Raw genomic sequence first — 20,429 nt, 5'->3', positions numbered from 1 at the left:
TAGCTGCAATGACACAGAACCCTAGACACGGGTGTTCTTATTCAGAATTTAGTTTCATGGATAATTGTTCTCTGGAAAGCAGTAAGACAATGTCTGCCAGTACAACTTCTCAGTAAAAGCTCATTTTTCATATTCCAGCTCCATGCTGGCTGACCTGAACATTCAGAGCCTTAATTGATGTAGATGTGAAGTATTTCATATACCCCTTGTTAAAGTCTTCTCCTGCAGGAAACATCTCCTCTATTCTCAGCAAGATGCCAAGAGAGCCCCAAGGACACAACAGGATTTACACCATTATTGAACAGAGTGAGAAGAGCTATCTCTTCTGTTGACATTCTGCTTGCACTGAAATAGAGGAAAAAACCTTCCTGCTTAAGGGACTTCCTATAAGCTGGAATTTAAACCATTTGATACATCAAGAGAGGTCTGAGGTACACAAAAAAAGCACTGGCTTCTTTGGAAAATTAAATATATTCATTTTATATATTTACATATTTGTATATTTATATATTTAGGGGCGGGAACTAGATTATGTCTATGGTCCCTTCCAATTGAAACCATTCTAGGAATTTTTTTGTTAAGTTTATTTTCTAAGGTAAACAGAGTTGGTAACAGAGGTGTGATCTAGGCATGAAAATGCAAAACTGGACCAAGAATATGTCCTGGGACAGAGATCTCAGTCAGGATTGCTCTAAGACCTTTGCCAGCAGGCTTTTTACCAGTCAGCTCTGTAGAGAAAGAACTGTACTTAATAAAAAACATTTGAAATTTCTCTATTTTCTTGTACAAAAAGTGACAAGTTCAAATTTCACATTTTGTCAAGAGCAGATATTAGACCCACAAGCAACAGAGAGGCCCCCAGACCAAACCAATGCACCAGGCTCTTCTGTCATGTCTGAAAGACCATATAAAGCTATCAGAAAGATAAATTCATCCACCAGAAAAGGGGTTTAACCTTTAGGGTATAAGCAATCTTGTATTTTCTCTGTAGTGTCAAACAATGCAGCATCATCCTGAATCTAAAATCTTACATGAGATGAATGACATTTTCCAAATCAGTGACTTTCCTGTGGGTCAGGAGAGCCAGTCTGCCTGTGTAAGCCCCAGGTGCCATTCAGGTGTGTGCCAAAGTGCCAACCCCAGCCAGGGGTAAATTTGGGATTTACCCCCGGAAGGTGGGAGCACTCCTGCCCAGCCACATGGCTGGAGAGAACATTCCTGAAGGCACATTCCACATCGGTCAAAACCCTTCCCATGAACTGCAGTCAGCAGGAAGAAATAATAACTTGAAATCTTCATCAACAGAGCTCAATCCTCAGGTTACCCCATCCTATTTAGTCCTGCACTCCCACAGAGGAATTGCAGGGGCATCTCCATCCCAAATGAGCTCTCATTTCTGACACGGAACCCACTAAAAGCAATAAAAATACATTTACTGCTGTGGTGGGGAATGGGCATGGTGGGATATTGGGCCTACTGCTGCTCAGACAGATCCCATGGCAACAACAGCAGGATGCCAGGAGTTAGAAAAGCCAGACCAGAGCAGGCTGGAGGGTTCATGGAATACCCTGAGTTTGGAGGGACACACAGGGACCATTGATCCAACTCCTGATCCCACCAATCCCCCCCTGGGCATCCCTGGAATGCTGTCCAAGCTCTCCTGGAGCTCTGGCAGCCTCAGGGCTGTGCCCATTCCCATGGGGGGCCTGGGCAGTGCCCAGCACCCTCTGGGGGAAGAACCTTGCCCTGAAATCCAACCTCAACCTGCCCTGGCACAGCTCCAGGCATTTCCTGGGTGCTGTCCCTGTCCCAGAGAGCAGGGATGGGAGCTGCCCTGGGGAGGAGTTTCAGACCATGATCAGCTCTGCCCTCAGGCTCCAGCTGAACATGCAAAGCAACCTCAGCCCTCCCAGAACCAGGTAGGCCAGGTCTTCACCTCAATCACATCAAAAGAACAAGCCAAGGCAGTGGAACAAGGAAAGAAAAAAAGCTCACACATCCTCGAACCCTTCTCCCCATCATTTCCAGACCAGGTCTTTATCAATGCTCAGTAACTTACAGTGGGGTTCTCCTCTAAAACTACATCTGCTCTTCCCTTTAGTGTGTGTGAGCTTCTAACATCCCCCGGAATTGTCCAAGGGGAGAAAACTCCCCTCTCCTGTTGGCATTGAGACCTGGCTCCTCAAGCTTCAGCTGAGGTCCTTCAAGCTGCAGTCAAGAACTGATTCCTCTTTACTCTCCACACAGCCCATTTTTAATGTATTGGTTCTGCTTGGCTGGACATTTTCATGGAACCCCCTACTGCAAATTCAAACTCCTGCTCCCAAATGACAACAATCAGAGATGAATATCAAAGATCAGAGATGAAGTCTGAGTAACTTCTCTCTCATGCATATTTTGCCAATTACACTGGATTTCACTTGGCATTTTAACAGCAATCCCTCTCACGAGGTCCTCTGCATATCCTCCCTGTCAGCTCTCACCTTCAGAACCCCCAAAGCAACTTTGTGGCATCACTGAATATCCTCATGGATCCACAGGAAGCCTGTTTTCCAGCATACACTGAACAGCAGAGATCCTGATGTGCTACTCACCCCACTGGTGAGCTCATTCCCTCATGAGGATTGATCCTAGGCTTTTAACCTGCATTTTCTACTTTCTAATCCATTATTTGTTCATGGAAGGATTTCTCTGCTAAAGTTCCCCCTAACTTCTTTAAAACGTGCTGGTGAGGATCCGGGGCCAAAAACTCTTGATAGAGAATCCTTCTCCAAAATTCCCACCTGTTGTCTGCTGCCCAAAAAGCCACTTCAGCCCAGAGGATTCACCCAAAGGTGGTGGCTTGAATGGGCACAAATACATCAGATGTGTGTCATCAGAAGAGCTGGACAAGGTGTATCCCTGTGCTCTGTAACAGCAAGAAAATTAGTGCCCTCGAGTCTCTGACAGACCCCCAGATTGAGATTTTTGTACAAAAAAACCTCCCTTTAACCTCTGTCAGAAGTGGTTATTGTTTTCTCAAGAGGTTTGCCAGTGGGCATCACAGAATCTTTTGATTAGGTCTGAGAGACACCCCCCCCCCACCATCCAGTTGGAAGCTGACAGGTCTGGAATCCCACAGACACAGAACTGACACTGCACAGGCCAAGGACAGGTTGGTGCTTTTGGAAGAGATTTCTTTTGGAAGAAAATCTTTATTAATAGTGACCCCAACAGCCGGAATTAGAAAAAATGCCATGGAAGACAACCTACAGCCTTTCAAGGTCTATAAGGCACCTAAAAGAAACTTTAACTCTAAGGTTTGGGCACCTTCAGAGAGACTTGTACGTGTTCATAAGATACACACATCCAATTTACATTTTTCTGGCAAAATACCAAATAAACCAAAGGCCACCAGGTTTCCCTCTCCTTATCATACAGATAAATCACAAACATCAGGATTATATTATTGAATTAATAAATAAATGTGTAAACATTATTATTAAAGTTATTAATATTGTTATATGTTGTCTTTCTGGTTACAGCACACCACAAGAGCTTTTATGTTCTGCATAATGAACACTGCCAAAGGAAATTTCTTCATGCAATCCTGTCACAAAGAGCACCAAAACCTTCAGTGGATACACAGCCAGTGTATTCCAGAATAGATTTTTTTTGTGCTAAATAGTACTATTATTATGCTTCAAAAAAAGGGAAAAAAAACCCCAACAGTTAAAACTTCCTTTCTAAAGCAAGAGTATGATTGCAAGGTAACAGCAACAATTGCTCTTGACAATTTAGATATCATACAGGAGACTGTGAGGCTCCCAGAGCTATTGGCCTGTAATCACTTTTCCTGCATTCTGACACGTGAAATCCACTATTTAACCACCACAGCTGCTTAAATAAAAGCAGGATTTTGAGTATTCTGTCTTGCTACTGATTATTTCAAGTATGCAAAGGCAAAGAGTGTCAAACCAGTTTGTTCACCATGGATTTTTTCAGCTCAGAAAGATCTCATTTCCTGAGGAACCCAAGAACCACCTATGGACTTGAACTAAAAATGGAAGGACTGAGTTATTAGGAGTCAGTGAAAAACTGACCCTTCCAGACTGGATAGCAGCTGATCATTTTCAGCTGTCTCAAAGAGAAAGCAATCCTCAAAGTGTCTGAGGGATGGAATCCCTCTCAGGTTTTGTAACACCACTTTATCTGGTTACACCTGACTCACTGTGTGACAGAGCAACTTTCCTGAAGGGAAGGTTAAAGCAGGTTATCCTGCCTGACCTTGGACAGGGATGGAGGGACAGGACATGGGAATGGCTTCCCACTGCCAGAGAGGGCAGGGATGGATGGGATATTGGGAAGGAATTGTTCCCTGGGAGGGTGGGCAGGCCCTGGCACAAGGTGCCCAGAGCAGCTTCCAGATCCCTGGAGGTGTCCAAGGCCAGGCTTGGAGCAGCCTGAGATAGTGGAAGGTGTCCCTGCCCATGGCAGGAGTGAGATGTCCTTCAAGGTCCCTTCCAATCCATTCCATGATTCAATGAAAATAAAAATGACCAAAAAAATATTCCCATGTGCTGCAGCGAGTTCAGGAATGTTCTCTTTCCAAATGGAGCCCATGAGATGTGATTTACTACTGCCACACTTTGCTGCTCCCCTGACTTTGGGCACTGAGCACCTGCTCCCTCCCCAACCTTCCCTCCCCTGAACCACACTTTTATTGCATTCATGTATTGTCCAAGACAGCCATAACTGGAGTTCACTAAATAAATTTGCTTGAGAAATTTATACAGGGTTTGAAAGTTTAATGCAACTGCCAAAAGATTTTGGAGTGCTGGGAGAATTAATCTTACTACTCATTACATTTATTGATTCCAATCAAGCTTCCAGACATCAGCATAGGTGCCACTGCTAAGAAATAAAAAGTTTCCAGGAAATCTCCATGTAAATCTAAAGTGACTGCCAGCTTTGGGGAAGGGAGAAAAGCTAAGGAAGAGGTGTGTAATCCACATGCCAGTAAATGCTCATAGGTTATCAGCCACCACTTGAGGAGCTTTCTGCAACACTGCTTTTATAACCAGCTCAAGATGAGACTTCAGCCCTTGAGCCTGCAAAAGGGCCAATATTCATAACAGCGTTTTCTCTTTCAACACCCTGTGAATTCAATTAGGGATGAAAAGCAAAAAGGCACTTCCACACATAAAGGTTGGGTTATTTTTCTTTTCTTTTTTAATTAGAAGCTGAATGTAGTTGAAGGTAGGAGCTGAGCAGCCATGCAATCATTCTACACTAAATAAATACAAGGAATAGCTTTGCTGCTACGTCTGCCCTCCAGAAGAAGTGGAGGCTTTTCATTTGAGGATGGAAGAAAACAACAACTTAAGAGTTTTGGAAATAATTTACCACATTTGCCTGAGTTAACCTGAGAGAAAGAGCACTTGTGAAGGGATGAAAAATAATGGCACAAGTTTTTTGTTTTCTACAGCTCCTACTCCAATCCTCCCTAGGACTGGAGAGCAAATCACAGCTAATGCTGAGGGAACACCACAATCCAGCCAGCATTTCAAAGAGTTTGGTTGAGTACAGCATGAGATAAACATTTTATTTACACGATTGAAAACTGATTTTAGCATAATTGCTTTTCACCTTTTTTTTTTATATGTGTGTGGTATTGTATGGAAGGTATCTACAGAAGTAATGTAAACTTCTGTGTAACTTACAAGTACAGTCAGTAATCTCAAAATCTCAATCTCAAAATTATAGCTCAAAAAGAAATCTCAAAATTATCAAAATCTCAAATTAACAAAACCAAAACCACTACAGTGTGGTATAGATTACAGAAGGCTACACTGGAAAACACCTGGGAAAAGAATTATTCCAAAAGATTGCTGCAACTCGGAGTTTCTGAGGTATCATTTTTACTTGTAGCGGTTGCAATAAATAAGAGCAGTACTGAAAACAGACCATGTGAAAGACCTTTCTGGATCACCTGTGAGCTAACAATTCCTTCAATTAGTTAAGCATGTCTCACTAAAATAGAATTAATATTTTAAAAGTTTCCTATTTTTGAGCATTTTTCTTTCCATTTAAATTTATAAGAGAACAACACCTGCAATGTTAAATAGAAAAATTACAAGAACTTGACAGAATTCCGTGATGTTTGCCAATTTGCACAAATATGACCTAGACGTAGTTTAATCCTTGTTAGGCCTTACAAAATTAAGTAAAATGTAAATTATAAATAATCATCAGCCTGTTCCATTTGAATTTTCTGGTTTTTCTCTGTCATCATTTGACTTTGTAAATGAGAGTGATTTTGGGATATGTTCTTAAACAGAAACATAAAAAGCAGTTTAAAACTTCCTGTGTAGGTTGATTGTAAACCTGTTGTCTCCACAAAAATACAGGAATTTTCTGCCTAGATAACACCTAACCTAGCACAGGAACCTACCAAGCAACAGGATCAACCTGTGGAATTTTGTGTGCAAGTTTCCATTAGTTGATGATGCTGGGAAGGATTTGCTACTCCACTCTTGCCACAAAGGAGAATTTATTGCTGACTACCCCTTGTAACTGAAAGCACAGGTAGAACCCTAAAAACCCCACAGCAATTTTATTCTCTGTTTACTCAACCAAGAGGGAGTATCAACTAGGAGAGAATGTGCTAAAACATAACATATAATATTAAAAGACAACAAAACAAAGAAAAGAAAAACCAGAAAGAAACTATTTAATGCTGTCTTTTGAATATATTTGGAGATTTCACTGAGAATCACCAGCACAAATGTTAATTAACCAGGCTGGCTGACAAAGGAAACAGATGTGAGTACAGTAATCTTATGCACTGGAATTAATTACATCAAGTTTTAGGTGATGGCACAAATAAAGGTCAGGTTGTACTGCTGAGATGATCAAGAACACAAACTGCAAATCTATTGCAACATTTAATAACCCCCCATTCCCCGCAGGGCAGGAACCCTTTCAGGCAGCTGTGTGATGAGCAAATACTTAAATGTCACACCTGGAAAATTACCCAACCTGTGCCTCCCACATCAGATGTTTCCCTTTTAAAACCCAACAAGAGCAGCTCTGTTTCGTATGCATGGAAGACAATTCACACTCTCTTTCTAATTGCCACTAATTGCCAGCTACAATTTTATCCACAATTTCAGCCCTGAAAAGGATGCTTTCCATCAGCTGCAAACAGATAAGAAAGGGCTGGAAGGGAACATTACTCTCATGTGTTTGGATATTCTCTGCAAACCCTAGTTAAGGAATGTTTTATCCAGCCCCACGTGGCATTTCTTGAATGCTACAGAATTGTGATTTAAAAGCATAGAGTAATGTGATAAATGATCTCATCTTCAAGCTACTTTTGAAAACTTCATTCTTACTCTCCATTTCCATTCTGTATTTATCTGATTTCAGCATCCTACAAGGATCTTGCCCTGCTCCTCTCTGTCATTCCAATCTTCCTCCAGTATCCAAGCATTTCATTCAATCTCTGCACCTCTAACCTCTCAGGTAAGAGTCAGCTCCTTAGAAATTTTTATTCCCAGGATATTTGATCACAAGAACCAACATAAAATTAAACATTAGGTAAATTTACTAAACTTAAGCAAATTAACACCTACCATTCCCTGGTTAACTTTAATAAAGATATATATATTAGAGACAAATCACAAGGTTGGACAGCAGGAGGAATTTTTCCCTGCAAAGGGTACTCAGGAATTAGAAGGGGGACATTGGTGGAGTGCCCATCCCTGGAGGTGGCCAAGGAAGGGCTGGACGTGGCACTCAGTGCTCTGGGCTGGGGAGAAAGTTGGGAGTGGGCACAGCTGGGACTCCATGGGCTGGCAAGGATTTTCCAGCCTCAGGGATCCTGGGATTGTTTCCTTTGTTATTAAAAAAGTGTATTCCCTGCATCCAACAGCTACCCAAAAAATGAAATTAAAGAAAGTCCCTCACCTTTCAGCCCTGGCTGTGTGTCTTCCAAGGAAAGCTCCAGCTGGCTGCGCTGTATTCCTTGTTCTCCTCTGGGCTCTTTCCTTCCACAGCTCCCCCAGCCTTGCTTGTCAGCTGCACCTTATTCCACGGCCGTGCAGAAGCACCCAGGGCATCATCCCAGACCACCTCACTTGTCCTGCCCCTGTGCTCGCTCAGCAGGCTCCTCCTGGTGCTGCAGGCAGGGAGAAGCCCATGCTCTGTGGGAGAGAAAGCCAGGATAAGAGTGGAGACAGCTCAAAAGGCATAACCACATAGGCACAGCTCTCTTCATAGAGAGCAGGCAGGCACAACTTCCCAAATCGCAGGGAGGAACCTCAGAGAAACAGAAAACAATTCTTATCTCTAGTCTCTGCTCCCGTTGTTTTTGCACATGTGGAATGTGTTATGGAGATTGCTTACCTGAAGGGAGTTCTTAATTGGATTCTGGTGATGGTTGTTTATATTAATTGGCCTGCTGGGTCAAAGCTGTGTCCTGGCTGTCTCGAGACAGCCATGGCTTTTTCTTTAGTATTCTTTGTAGTACAGTATCTCTTCAATATAATATAGTATTAATGTAATATAGTATAGTGTTAATAAAGCAATTGCTCAGCATTCTGAATCATGGAGTCAGATGCCAATCATTCCCTGCTGGGGGGTCACCTGTTTCTACTATACAGCCAGACCTGGGATGTGACACAGCTGGGACAGAACAGCTGCTGTGCAGAGAATCATCCCAAAGGAAGTGCCTTCCAAAACAGCAGTGGCTCTTAAGATCAAAGAAAGGACTTGGCTCTTCTTCTCCCTCAGCCTCTTTCTAGGTATTTCAGATTGGCAGTAAACAGCTACAAAAATCCCAGAATGGTTTTGGTTCAAACCAATCCCCTAAACCATCCCCAGAATGGTTTAGGTTGGAAGGGACCTTGAAGATCATCCTATTCCAAACCTTACAGCAATATTTCCTAGAAAAAGAGCTCATTGCTCTGTGCCTCAGATGAGAACAAAAAGCCCCTAAACTCTTCCACTCTTCATTAATTACACCTTAAAACCTTATGTGTCTTCAACAAACACCAAATGATCTTAAAGAAAGGTTCAAGAGCATGCACCAGAATTTCACCAGAAAACACAACAGGAATGTTTGTTGTCTCTTCTCATCAGAAGAAGGGAGCACTTTAAATATTCACATTTTGGGAAGAGGTTCTAAAATACTAAGGAAAATATAAAGTGTAAGGTTTATTTTTCAAATTAAAATACCAGTAAGATATAAAAATTGCAAGCCTAAATTGCTTTAAAACATCAGAGAAGCCCGCATTTCTCAACAGTAATAGGTTCTAGGAAAAACTAAGTGAAACCCACTGGAAGGAGTTTGTAATATCCAGTTAATCGGCAGATGATGATTTGCACCCAGCCCCAGCACCAGCCTGTGGAGCTGCAGCAGGCACAGGAGCCTCGAGATGAGCAGCAGAGCTGGAGCAGCTGCACCAACAAAGGTGGAAGAAGAGAATGATCTGAACCAACAGCTCTCATTGTTTGAAAAAAAAAAAACTTTTTCTTAATATAAAAAAAACCCAAAACAATTAAATCCTTTTTATAGATAAATATGATAAAATTTGGCCCAAAAAGTCTGTGCAATGCCATGGCTGAAAGCCTTGGGAATACAACCTATAGGATGAGTTTGGCTGGGAAGGAAGCAGGGTAGAACAGTGGAGTTCCTTTAACCATGCAGGAAATCATGGCTGGAATAAACCTTCATCTTCTAAATCAGAGCCACAAATACTCTAAAACTGCTATAAACATTCTGGAGTTAATATATAAGATTACTATTATTCTATTTCTTATTAATTTATTAATAAGAAATCTGATCAGAAATAAGTTCTTTAATTCTTTGTCATAGGGATCAGTAGAGATGGTTGTGTAAGGAGCTGGTGTTGAAGAACAATAATCCCCTTGGATGTGAAGGAACCTGGAGCCACTGACAGCACACAACATCCCTCAGCCATAGGTCACATGTTTCAAATTATAATACTCATGAAATTGAGCAACACGTCAGGAGAAAGCTAATCCTGCTCCAAAGCAGGAAATGCTCCAGTACAAACCAGAACTTTTCTAAAGCTTCTGAAACAAAGCTACCCAGAAAAAGCACATGTAGGAAGTGAAGGTGCTGGAAACACCAGTGTTGGAGTTATGGAGGCAGAATTAATTCACCTCTGATGCACAGATTTACCATGAAACCATCTGGAATCACTCCTTTGCTCCTGCCTTAGGCTCAACACCAAAGGGGGAAGAACAAAGGAAATGGTACAGCCAGAACTTCTGAATGCTTGGATTCCTAACTTCCAAAAAGAACCCTTTGATTCCAGCCCTTGTACAGAATGCACACACACAGATGTGGATCCCCCTGGAAGTACAGGCTGTGCAGCTCAAAGAGAAAGATTCCTCCCCAAAACAAAGGCTGGCTCTGCAAGACTCACTTCCTATCACAAATATTCCCTGCTCTCCTCCCTGGTGACAAAGAGAAAGCAGCACCAATTGCACAGGAGCTGCTCTCAGACAAGTGACATTTAGCCCAGCGTTCCTCCCGTCGCTGGCAATCTTCCCCCGCTCCAGTGTGCTCACATTAATAAAGAATTCAGAGGTGAGCAAGAGCTCCTTGGAATATGTCAAGGACTGGGGGAGAAAAAGCAGCACTAGGGAGGAAAATCCATTAGAAAAATGAAAAACAAGATCAAGCCAACCATGAATCTCACACTGCAGGACCACCAAGTTGCCTTATTAAATTGCGTGTAAGGAGAAAAATAAATGAAAGGGGTGAAATTAGGAGAAGCAGAGATCTACGCAGTACTGAAGCACCTGAAAATCTCCAGGAATTCAAATAATATATTAAAAAAGGAGTAATTTAATTATATTTCCAGCATTTTCTCTATCAAATCTACATGTGAGCATACTTCTCCTCTGTTTTCCAGAGCAGTAAGTGTGTACCTCATGTGTGTGGGAAGAAAGAGAGGCTCTAATATTAAGGCATTTGTTCCAAAAACTTCTCTTCTTCCCTGTTTTCACCTACCAGAGTTCCCTGTCTGATCCATCTTTTCTTCTCCTTCAAGGGTTTGGGTTCAGCAAGAATGTGGTTAAGAAAATCCCAGAAAACTCACCCCAGAACAAGAAATTTGGGCAGGAGATAAAAGGTTAAGGAGCCTGCAAAGTGCAAAGGTTCAAAAGTCTCAACTAAATCCAGAGGTGCGAGCTTAATTAAACCATCAAATTGCTTTATGATTCAGAATCCAAGTACAGCATGCCCCATCCTCTCCTATTTCCATCAAATACATGTCCTGCACATAAAGGGCTCCAGTTAATTAAAAAGGATTGCTGAAATCATGTAAAGCACCAGAAAAAAAAACTCAGAGGTAGGGTCATTCATCTTAAAAGGGAGAATAAAAAATTAACAAAATCACTTTGCAGGACTCGAGGGGAAAAAATTGAAGGATGCCCATTTTTAACTTAAAATACTTTGCACTTACACTTTGCAGACTGGGGTTCCCAAATGGGAAATACATGTGCTTTGTACCCCAGTAAATACAGCACAGAATGTTTCACTATGTGCCTGTTCATTAACATTTATGAACATACTAATTAGAGCAATTCTTAACTCTGCTCGTGGTACAAAAGCACTGCATATATTTAAAATTGACTGAAACCGCATTAAAACTCTCAAATTTAAGGATGAGAGTTGCCAAGGTTCAAAGAGCAGGGGACCAAAACAACTGGCTAAAAGTGTTCCAAATAAACCAATCCAAAGTTCAGAATATTTAAAATGTATTTTAAATATAATATCAGAATATAGAAATCTATATATCATTTATATGGAATATTTTATATTTAATATCAGAATATTTTTCCTATACAAAGTTGACTGTATTAATGAAGGTGTTTCCTATGAGAAGACATACAATAATGTGAATAATTTTAAAGTAAAAGGTTAATGGATATAAATTACCAAAACTGGTAGAGACAAATCATCTCATTAAGCCTGGTGACATTCCAGGATTCAGTTGTAACAGAACTGCACCAATCACTACTCCAGTAGCCTCTAATTAATTTGTTTTCTGAGCCATTACCAGCTGTAAGGAGGAAGGAAAGTTTCCCAATGCCAATGAATGAACCTCATTTCGGGGGGAACCCAGGGATGTTTTCAGATCAGGGAAACAGAGCCTTGTGAAGAGATTTCCTGAGATCAGAACAAACTATTTAAACCAACAAACCATTCTTGTCCTGCTCAGAAATGAGATGTGGACATGACCAGGGGCAGACCCTGGTGATGGGATCCAAACCCCAGTAAAGAGTTGCAGCTCCATAGGAAGAAATCTTCTCCAGGAGCACTTTTGTGACTCAGTTCCTACATCTCCTCTTTGTTCTCCTCTCCAAGCCTGTCTTCTGGCAAGTCATCTCCCTCCCAGAGTGCCAGCTCATCACTGACACATCTGCTTCAAGCCAAGGCTTTCTTCATCTTAATGTAAAGAGATTCATCAGCAGAAAAAAGCCAAATGATCTAGTTGTCCTCAGAGGTGACCAAACCTCTATACTGGATTTCTTATTTAACTCATTCCATCTAGAGCAACTCCAGATTCCAGGTTCTCCTTACCATCATCTGTTCTTTGCTGCACCACAAACCCCCCACAAAGCCACAAAAATGAATATATCTATTTGATTAATGCTTGACTAACAGCACCAGTCAGTGCAACTACAGAAATACTTCATTTTTACAACTAAATACAGCAGTACTTATATTTTCAGTTGGCACAGATAAAAGAGTTTACTTGGATTAGTGTATTTTGAAATAATCTGGTTAATAATTGCCCAGATGAAGAGGGTGTTGAGCTGGGGGTTGCAGCAGATGAAATTAGACAGATCTGTTACAATATTTCTCCCATTTTAACTCCAAGCTAGGCCTGAGTTTTTAACTAAAGCTGTGAAGCAGAATCCTGTTCATACACATGGGAATTGTCTTCCTAATATTCACACTTCTTAAGAGAAATCCTACTGGTAAAAAATTTCACCTGGAAACTCCAGGAATTCCTCAGAGCACATCATCTGCTGTGAAACTCTCTATGTGAGGAAATGGTTCAGTTCCAGCCCCAGCAGAAATATGAATGCCAGGGCTATGCTTTAAGCTTTTCTGAGTACATGTGAATGCCCTGGGTCTGGTTAAAGGGATCTGTCACAGATTTGTCCTTCACAGAATCCCAGATGGAATGGTGCTGGAAGGAACCTTAAAGCCCATCCAGTGCCACCCCTGCCATGGGCAGGGACACCTTCCACTGTCCCAGGCTGCTCCAAGCCCTGTCCAGCCTGGCCTTGGACACTGCCAGGGATCCAGGGGCAGCCACAGCTGCTCTGGGCACCCTGTGCCAGGGCCCCCCACCCTGCCAGAAAAAGCAGAAAATGCAATTCCATAATCAAGGTTGTCATGGTATTTAAATGTTTCATGGCAATGGTTTTGCTCTAGTCTGCTGCTGTGCAATTTAGGAATAACAAATTCCAGTCAGCCTATGAAGTTGTTTAAGGCAGAGGCAAAGGTTTTCAGGTGTACCTGGTTTCAAATACCTTCTAGATCTGAACATATGCTGGTATTTTAATTTAAATCCATTGCACATTGTCTGTTTTATGCTTAGAAATTTGAGACTTTCCCTTGAAGAATACTGAAATGAATTAAAAACTTTGAGATACAGCTGAGGCAGGCTGAGTCATAACCCATTTTACAGAGAAATCCAGAGCTGTGCAGCCACATCCCCTCAAGTGGCATGACCAGCTCACTTCTCCTCGTGCCCCTCACAGAATTAAGAGCTGCACCTCAGACACCCCAGCAATTTTCTGCTTCACAAACAGCAATAAATGACAGAGTTTCCAAAGAGCCCAGGCAGAGCCATGGGATGGCTGTGTACATAAATATAGATACACTTGGTTTGCTCTGTGACTGAACACCTGAAAAGCAGCAAGACAAGGAAAAATTAAGTTTTCAAGAACAGCATGAAATGCACCACAAGAATATTCAGTATTTCCTCTGTTAAATGTGCTGTGTTCCACACAGAACACAAACCACCAAAGTTACACAAGTTAAAGCTTTTAAAGGAAATCTCAGAGTTGGGCTCCACAATTTTTATTGCATTTCAACATTCTGAGTATGTCTCCTGCTTCTGACTTATATTCAGAGGAAGAGTTTAACCTGGAGCCAGAATTCCATTAAAAAAACAAACAAGCAGAACCCCAAACCAAACCAAAGAATGACAACAACAACAAAAAAACCCAAAGGGGAAAAAAACCCCAAAACAAAACAAAAAACAAAACAAAAAAAACAACCCCCCCCCCCAAAAAAAACCCAAAAAAAATAAACCCCACCTGAAAATATTTAACCTCTCGCAAACTGACATAAAACTGTCCATTACACCTTTTCTTATTGGAACTTTAAATCCATGTTGCAATGAATCAAAATAAATATTGAGGTTTCCTGCAGGCACACCCCCAACAAACCTCATTCTGAGCTAAGTTTGAAGGGTTTAAGTTTAGCTGTCAGCAGTCTGAAGTAAACAAAATATTAAAGATTAAGGAGTCTCCTCCTATGGTTGTGGTGTTTAGTCAGCTTATAAACACTTTATAAAGGCAGCTGGGTGCAAAGGCACAGAATTGATCTCTAACGTGATATTTAACTTGAATTTTACTGGAAGCAATGATCAAAATTCACATTATTTAAATCTCCATGAATCATGGCTGCAAACCTAGACTTTCTCAATACTTCTGACTGCACCAGCAATTAATATCTTCTATATTGAGTCTATTCACCAGGTTGAGAGAATCTAAAATTATCCCTGTGCTACAAGTGATGATTTCTCTGTCTGCTGCATAGGCAGCTTTCCTGCTCCTCATCTGCAGGGAATCCTCTGCCTGGTGCCTCCACATCCCGGATTCAAAGAGAGACTTCAAATAATCTTCTGGCATTTCTCCAGCCTTAACTCTGACACAGTCAATTCAGCAGGGAAATGCCAGATTTGACTGAGCTGCTCAGGGGGTGGGGTTGGCAGAGCTGTGCTAATGCCCCTCCCCTCTCCCTGCTTTTATTGCAAATAATTTTCATACGTGTTTTCCTAAGCAAATTTGATTTTGTCAACATATCCAGTGGGTTTACAATACAGGTATTGTTGCTGGAAATGTCAGTGTTCTAAATGTGATTTCTGATGCAGCCTCTCATAGGATATTGAGAAAGAGCCAAGTAAATTTATTCTTTCTATCTAAATGTCAGTTTAGGTGTAAAAAACCCTAAATATCATGAAGAGAAGAAGAATGTGCACTCTGTATCTAATGTGATGACTTGGATAAGAAACAAAATTAAATCCGTTTTGTGTGAGAATACTGAACCCTACAGTGGAGGATGTCAACAGCCCCTCTGTAAAAGGAAATGTGTATTACAGATATAAATAATTTTACAAGACCCTTTTTATTGTAATCATAAAGCCTCAAAAACATGATGGAATCAAAGCCATATTACAGTTTAAAATACCATAAACCAGAAGCTATTATATCCCTGGCATACAGGATAATTTAAAGGAAGACATAATCACTAAATCAAAATTTATCTTGCATCAGTAATAGGAGAAATGTGTTTTCATCATCAACTCCGCATCCAAGATCCTCCACAAATGTCAACAATGCCTCCATTTATAAAAAATATTGGAGGGAATTTGGGGTGTTTGCATGGGTAAATAAGTGTTTATGGAGGTGGGGACTGAAGATGGGGAGATGAGTGCTCAGGGCCAGCCAAGCCAGGAGCTGTCCTGCCCAAAAAGCCAGAAAGAGTCTGGGAAAAGAGAGGCTGGGAAGGTGACATTCTGTGGATGAGACAAAGGAAGTCCAGGCAGGGATGCTGAGAGCCACCTGCAGGGATGTGCAGATGGACCTTCCCTGAGTCAGTGTCTGAGCAATCACCGTGATGGATGGGAGGCAGCAGGAGGAGATGTGGAGTCAGGGACCCGAGGGGAACATCCTGGCTTTCCAAACAAATGATGGATACCTGCTGCATGCTGATACGCAGGAGCAGCAACGTGGGGCTGCAACTATTAATGCTGGGAGGAAATTGGTTCAGACTCCTTGACAGCCACTTAAAAAAGCAAAATAAAAGAATAGAAAACAGGGGGGAAAATCAAGTGTTTCTTGGTAAAATCCACAATGCAAACTTGTTGCACGTAATTCTGACTCCCCCACCTCAACAAGTGTATCAGGGACTTAGACAGGGTTTAAGGATGGGAAAGAAAGCTGAAACCTGGTGTCTCACAGAGGGATGAGAGAGGTGTGGCACACCCAGAGCAAAGAGTGACAGCCCAGCCTCAGGATCAGAGCACCCACAGCAGTTCCAGACAAACAAAAGGCTGGGGACTCTCCTGCATGGCCTGTGATTAGGCAGAGGAACTTTGCTCCAAGTTCCATGAGTTCCCATGGGAAGAGTCTAAAAGGACTCAACATCTATGTAGAAGCCATACCTCCTGGATACACCTCTGGCTTCCCAGCTGCCAGTCTGAGAGAGCTTGCTGAAGAATTTTTATTATATTCTTGAGCTAAACTCACACTGTCCTGCTGCTTTCCAAGGGAAGAACCCTAAAAATGATAGAAAAGTAGGAAAAGAGAAGAACTCTCTATCTTGAGCTCAGGGTGGCTGAGAGGCAGCTGGAGTGTTCCATCTCTGGAGGGAACTGCAGAACTGGTTTGTGGCTGCACTGGTGAACCCCACCAAGACCACCTGGACACTCTGGACCCAGCAGCACCCCAGGCTGGTGCTGTCCCTGATCCTCCTCTGTGATCTCTGCCCCCAACCCTACCCCAATCTTCACCCAAGTGCCCTTTGTTCCCTTTTAGGACTGGCACATCCCCTCATCCTTTCTGTTAATGAAGACAATTTCGTGATCCCATCGGCAGCCCCTGGATCTTCACCCGAGTCAGCACCAAAGGTTGGTGAACACACAGACACGTGAGAATGAGCAAACACTGAGCCCATGTGAAACAGAGACAGCTTGGATGAGGATGTAGGGTCTCCCCTTGCAGGGTCCCTGCCTCTCATAGCCCAGCATCTAAATTCTAGGCTAGAGATTTCATCTGCTCAAGGTTACCCAGATATCTTTAACAGAGCTCAAAACCAGACTCCAGTCTCATGTAAGATTTTAATTGCAATTGCAAAGCTTTGCACAAACAGATTTGTTTTTCTTGGTTCCACTCTATTGTAAATAATAAACCTCCCTCTATAACACCTGAAAGCTTATTATGTGCTTCAGTAAAACTGTTCATAATTATTCAGTTATCTGATTGTGTTTGCCCTTTTGTGTATTTGAGCACCTCAGAAAGACAGAAGGTATTAAAGCATTTACAAACCAGGCAACTAATTTATTTTCACATCATTTGCCCTCCCATACTGCATATTATTATATGCAATCAGTCACCTAAACTACAGGATGCCTCCACTTTCTATAGTTCTGAATGGCCAATAACATCAGCTGTGAGGAGGATTTCTACTGAGCACTGATATTCTTGTTTGGACATGAATACCCTGTGTCTGTGCAGATGTAGATCCCCACAGAAGGAAACCTTGCTCCCTGAATACTGGATAAAACAAAAAAACCCCATCAGAAATGCTTGCAAGGAGCCTGAGCGTGACTGATAAGGGAGCTGTATAAATCTCCAGCAGCCACTTGCCAACTTAATTCTGAAACATTCAGCTGATTCCAACTGCAGATTATGACTTTTCTCCAACCATCCCCGTTTTCATCTTCTGCTAAAAATATTCCTTTACCCAAAGCAGCAGAGAGGCAGCCCAGGACACCCAAACTTGGATAAATCACAGACGTTGATTTAATCTCACGCAAGCGAAGCTTCCCGCTGTCCTTTTAAAACAAACAAGGAGGACTCAGAGGCCTGCACATAATCACTGAATTACAAAGAACAGATGTGAAACATTAACAAGGAAATGCTTATGCTGGCAAGGAGCAAGGACTATAAAGCAGCACGCAGTGTACCGAGCCAGACTGGCTTTTCAATGACTCATACTTATGAGATTACAAACAAGAAGGAACAAAAATTAAATGGTTCATTTGACTGGGCCTAATGCACTTTAGTTACTTTAAATTAACTGGTAATTGTGCCATTTCTTTCCCTTGTTCTTTTCCTTCTGACTTCTTGGTTGGAATGCCTTGATGAAGGGGAAATTATTACAAACCCCACACAGCTCCTATCTATGCATTTACCTATCCTAAATTCATGATTAGTGCAAGCATTCCCTTCAAAAGATGCACTCATTTCTTTGAAATGAAGGCACCCCTCTGTCAACTGCCTGTTTAACCTGCTACTAAACCAAGTATGCACCGAGGATTAATTTTTCTTTTTTTCTTTAAAAACCAGGTCTACAAAAATTTTATCCTGTTCATTCCCTGAGCAGCCTGGGATAGTGGAAGGTGTCCCTGCCCATGGCAGGGCGCTGGAATGAGATGAGCTTTAAGGTTCCTTCCTACCCAAACCTTGCTGGGATTCTGTGATATTGCCAGGCCTATTTCATATCCCACACTGCCAGACGGAGAGAAAAGGAGTAACTCTTGCAGTGTTAATAAGGCAGGGTGTCCAAGCCATATCATTAATAACCTCACATGGATAATAGAGATGAAGAATCACTCTAAAGTGCAGGACAATGAGGGCTCAAATGCAAATAGCAATTGAAATTCATTGTATTTTAATTAACATAAAAAAAACCCACTGCCTGCCTCTCATACATACATATTTTCTATTTCTATGCCTGTCCTACAAACATCCCCTCATCTCTCAAGCCATTTCATGATTTATTGACCCTGTGACTTGGGTTGCAAGAAATGAAAAAGAGCTTTGCTCCCACATGATTTGATGGCCACATCACATTTACAGGAGCTGGACATTGATGATCCCTGTGGGTCCCTCCCAGCTCAGGATATTCTGTGATTCCAAAAAAAGGAATGTGTGTGCTAAGGGGAGATTGCTGTCCATCTTCCCTCATGGTGCCAGGGAGAGAAAACAGGACCAACTTCATACCAACAGAACCTTCCCACTTGTCTCTATCACAAGTAATTTAAGATGTTAATATTTTATCTTCTGTTGTTGTTCAAAACACATAAAAATGAATGCCTTCACTATCTGGTTGTAAGGACACAAGCAAGATCAACACACTCAGTTTGAAAAGAATCATACTCTGGATGGAGCACACTGGGAAACCTCTCCTGGTCCAACTGCTGATCAATGGATATACTTAGGTTTTTTTATTATTTTATTTTTTCTCACAGAGATAAGACCTTTATTATAATATTATATATATACTATAATTGTATGTATAATATATTATTAGATGTGCTATAATAATATATAATATATATTATATAGTATATATATATATATATATTAATATAGAGGTATGTATTTCTCAAAGAGCTACCCATCTGTAAAAAGCAGAATTCCTCATTACAACCAACTTGGATTAACTTTTTGAGAGCACTGGGGACAGATTTTCTTCCTGTTATCCACTGGGAATGAGAAGGATGAAGGCAGTGAATGCCTTAATTTTTTACAATGACTGCTGGTGGGGGAAGCAGCACATCGTCATTTGGTAAATTCTGGCAGTGATTATTTCAGCATAGCTATTAAAAATTCAGCTTTTATTTGCAATCAGAGTCTCTCAGGCTCCCATTAAAGAGGCCTCCTTGTGCCTTCCTCTCCCAGAGTGAAGAGTCCTTCAGCCTCACATCATCCCTAAGCTCACGTGCCCACAGAAGTTGAATTGAATCACTTCATGCCTTTTTTCCTTCAACAGAATGGATAATCTGCTTTTGTCTTACAGCAAATCAAGCACCCTCAAATCACTTCTGTTTCTCTTTCCAGCACAATGTTGAAATTCCAATCAGATTTTCAAGCCTAGGAATGATCTTTCCACTACTTCCTATGGAAATACCCCCACTTGTGAGTCCAGGCTGATGTTGCCCTGTATTTATTATAATTACACATATCCACATAGGCCTGTTCTTAACACCACTAGAGAAACTACAGACTAATTTGACTGGGTGCAGCCTTTTAGACTGATAAATTTTGGGCAATAAGGGAACAGATCATTATGTTTCTTACTCTTCATAAAGAAGAGCATTGGGGCAGTTGAGAACTGGAGGAAAACTCCCTTTACCAACCTGAGGGAGCAGCACAGGGAAGAGAGAGAAGGCAGTGAAAAGAAAGGAGCAGTTGGGAAAAAAAAGCTGAAGTAAAACCCCTGTTTTGTTTCATTGTTTAATCACATTTATAACTAAGAGTAAGAACCAGCAGCTCAGAGACCAGTTATGGCCCTAGTGAGGAGCTCCAGTGCCCTGTATTGCAGAAATGCTCCTTTACCCTTCCCAACCCAAATCCTGATACTCATAAACCTATTTGAA

The 20,429-nt window shown here is 41.6% G+C and overlaps 1 protein-coding gene across 3 annotated transcripts in view; it reads right to left on the bottom strand.

The window, feature by feature from the left end:
- PCDH15 (protocadherin related 15) overlaps positions 1 to 20,429 on the bottom strand; it is a 637,965-nt gene that overhangs the window by 510,825 nt on the left and 106,711 nt on the right. For all 3 annotated transcript variants that reach the window (XM_039719696.1, XM_039719693.1, XM_039719694.1), the window contains one exon: positions 7,951 to 8,186. The gene's annotated coding sequence lies outside the window, so the exon portion shown is untranslated. The remainder of the gene's footprint in view (positions 1 to 7,950; positions 8,187 to 20,429) is intronic.

Source organism: Passer montanus, unplaced genomic scaffold (assembly GCF_014805655.1).
Source record: "Passer montanus isolate IOZ18808 unplaced genomic scaffold, ASM1480565v1 scaffold42, whole genome shotgun sequence".
In the NCBI taxonomy this organism is placed as follows: domain Eukaryota; kingdom Metazoa; phylum Chordata; class Aves; order Passeriformes; family Passeridae; genus Passer; species Passer montanus.
Note: the sequence above shows the minus strand (reverse complement) of the source record. Positions and strands in the feature narration are given on the sequence as shown.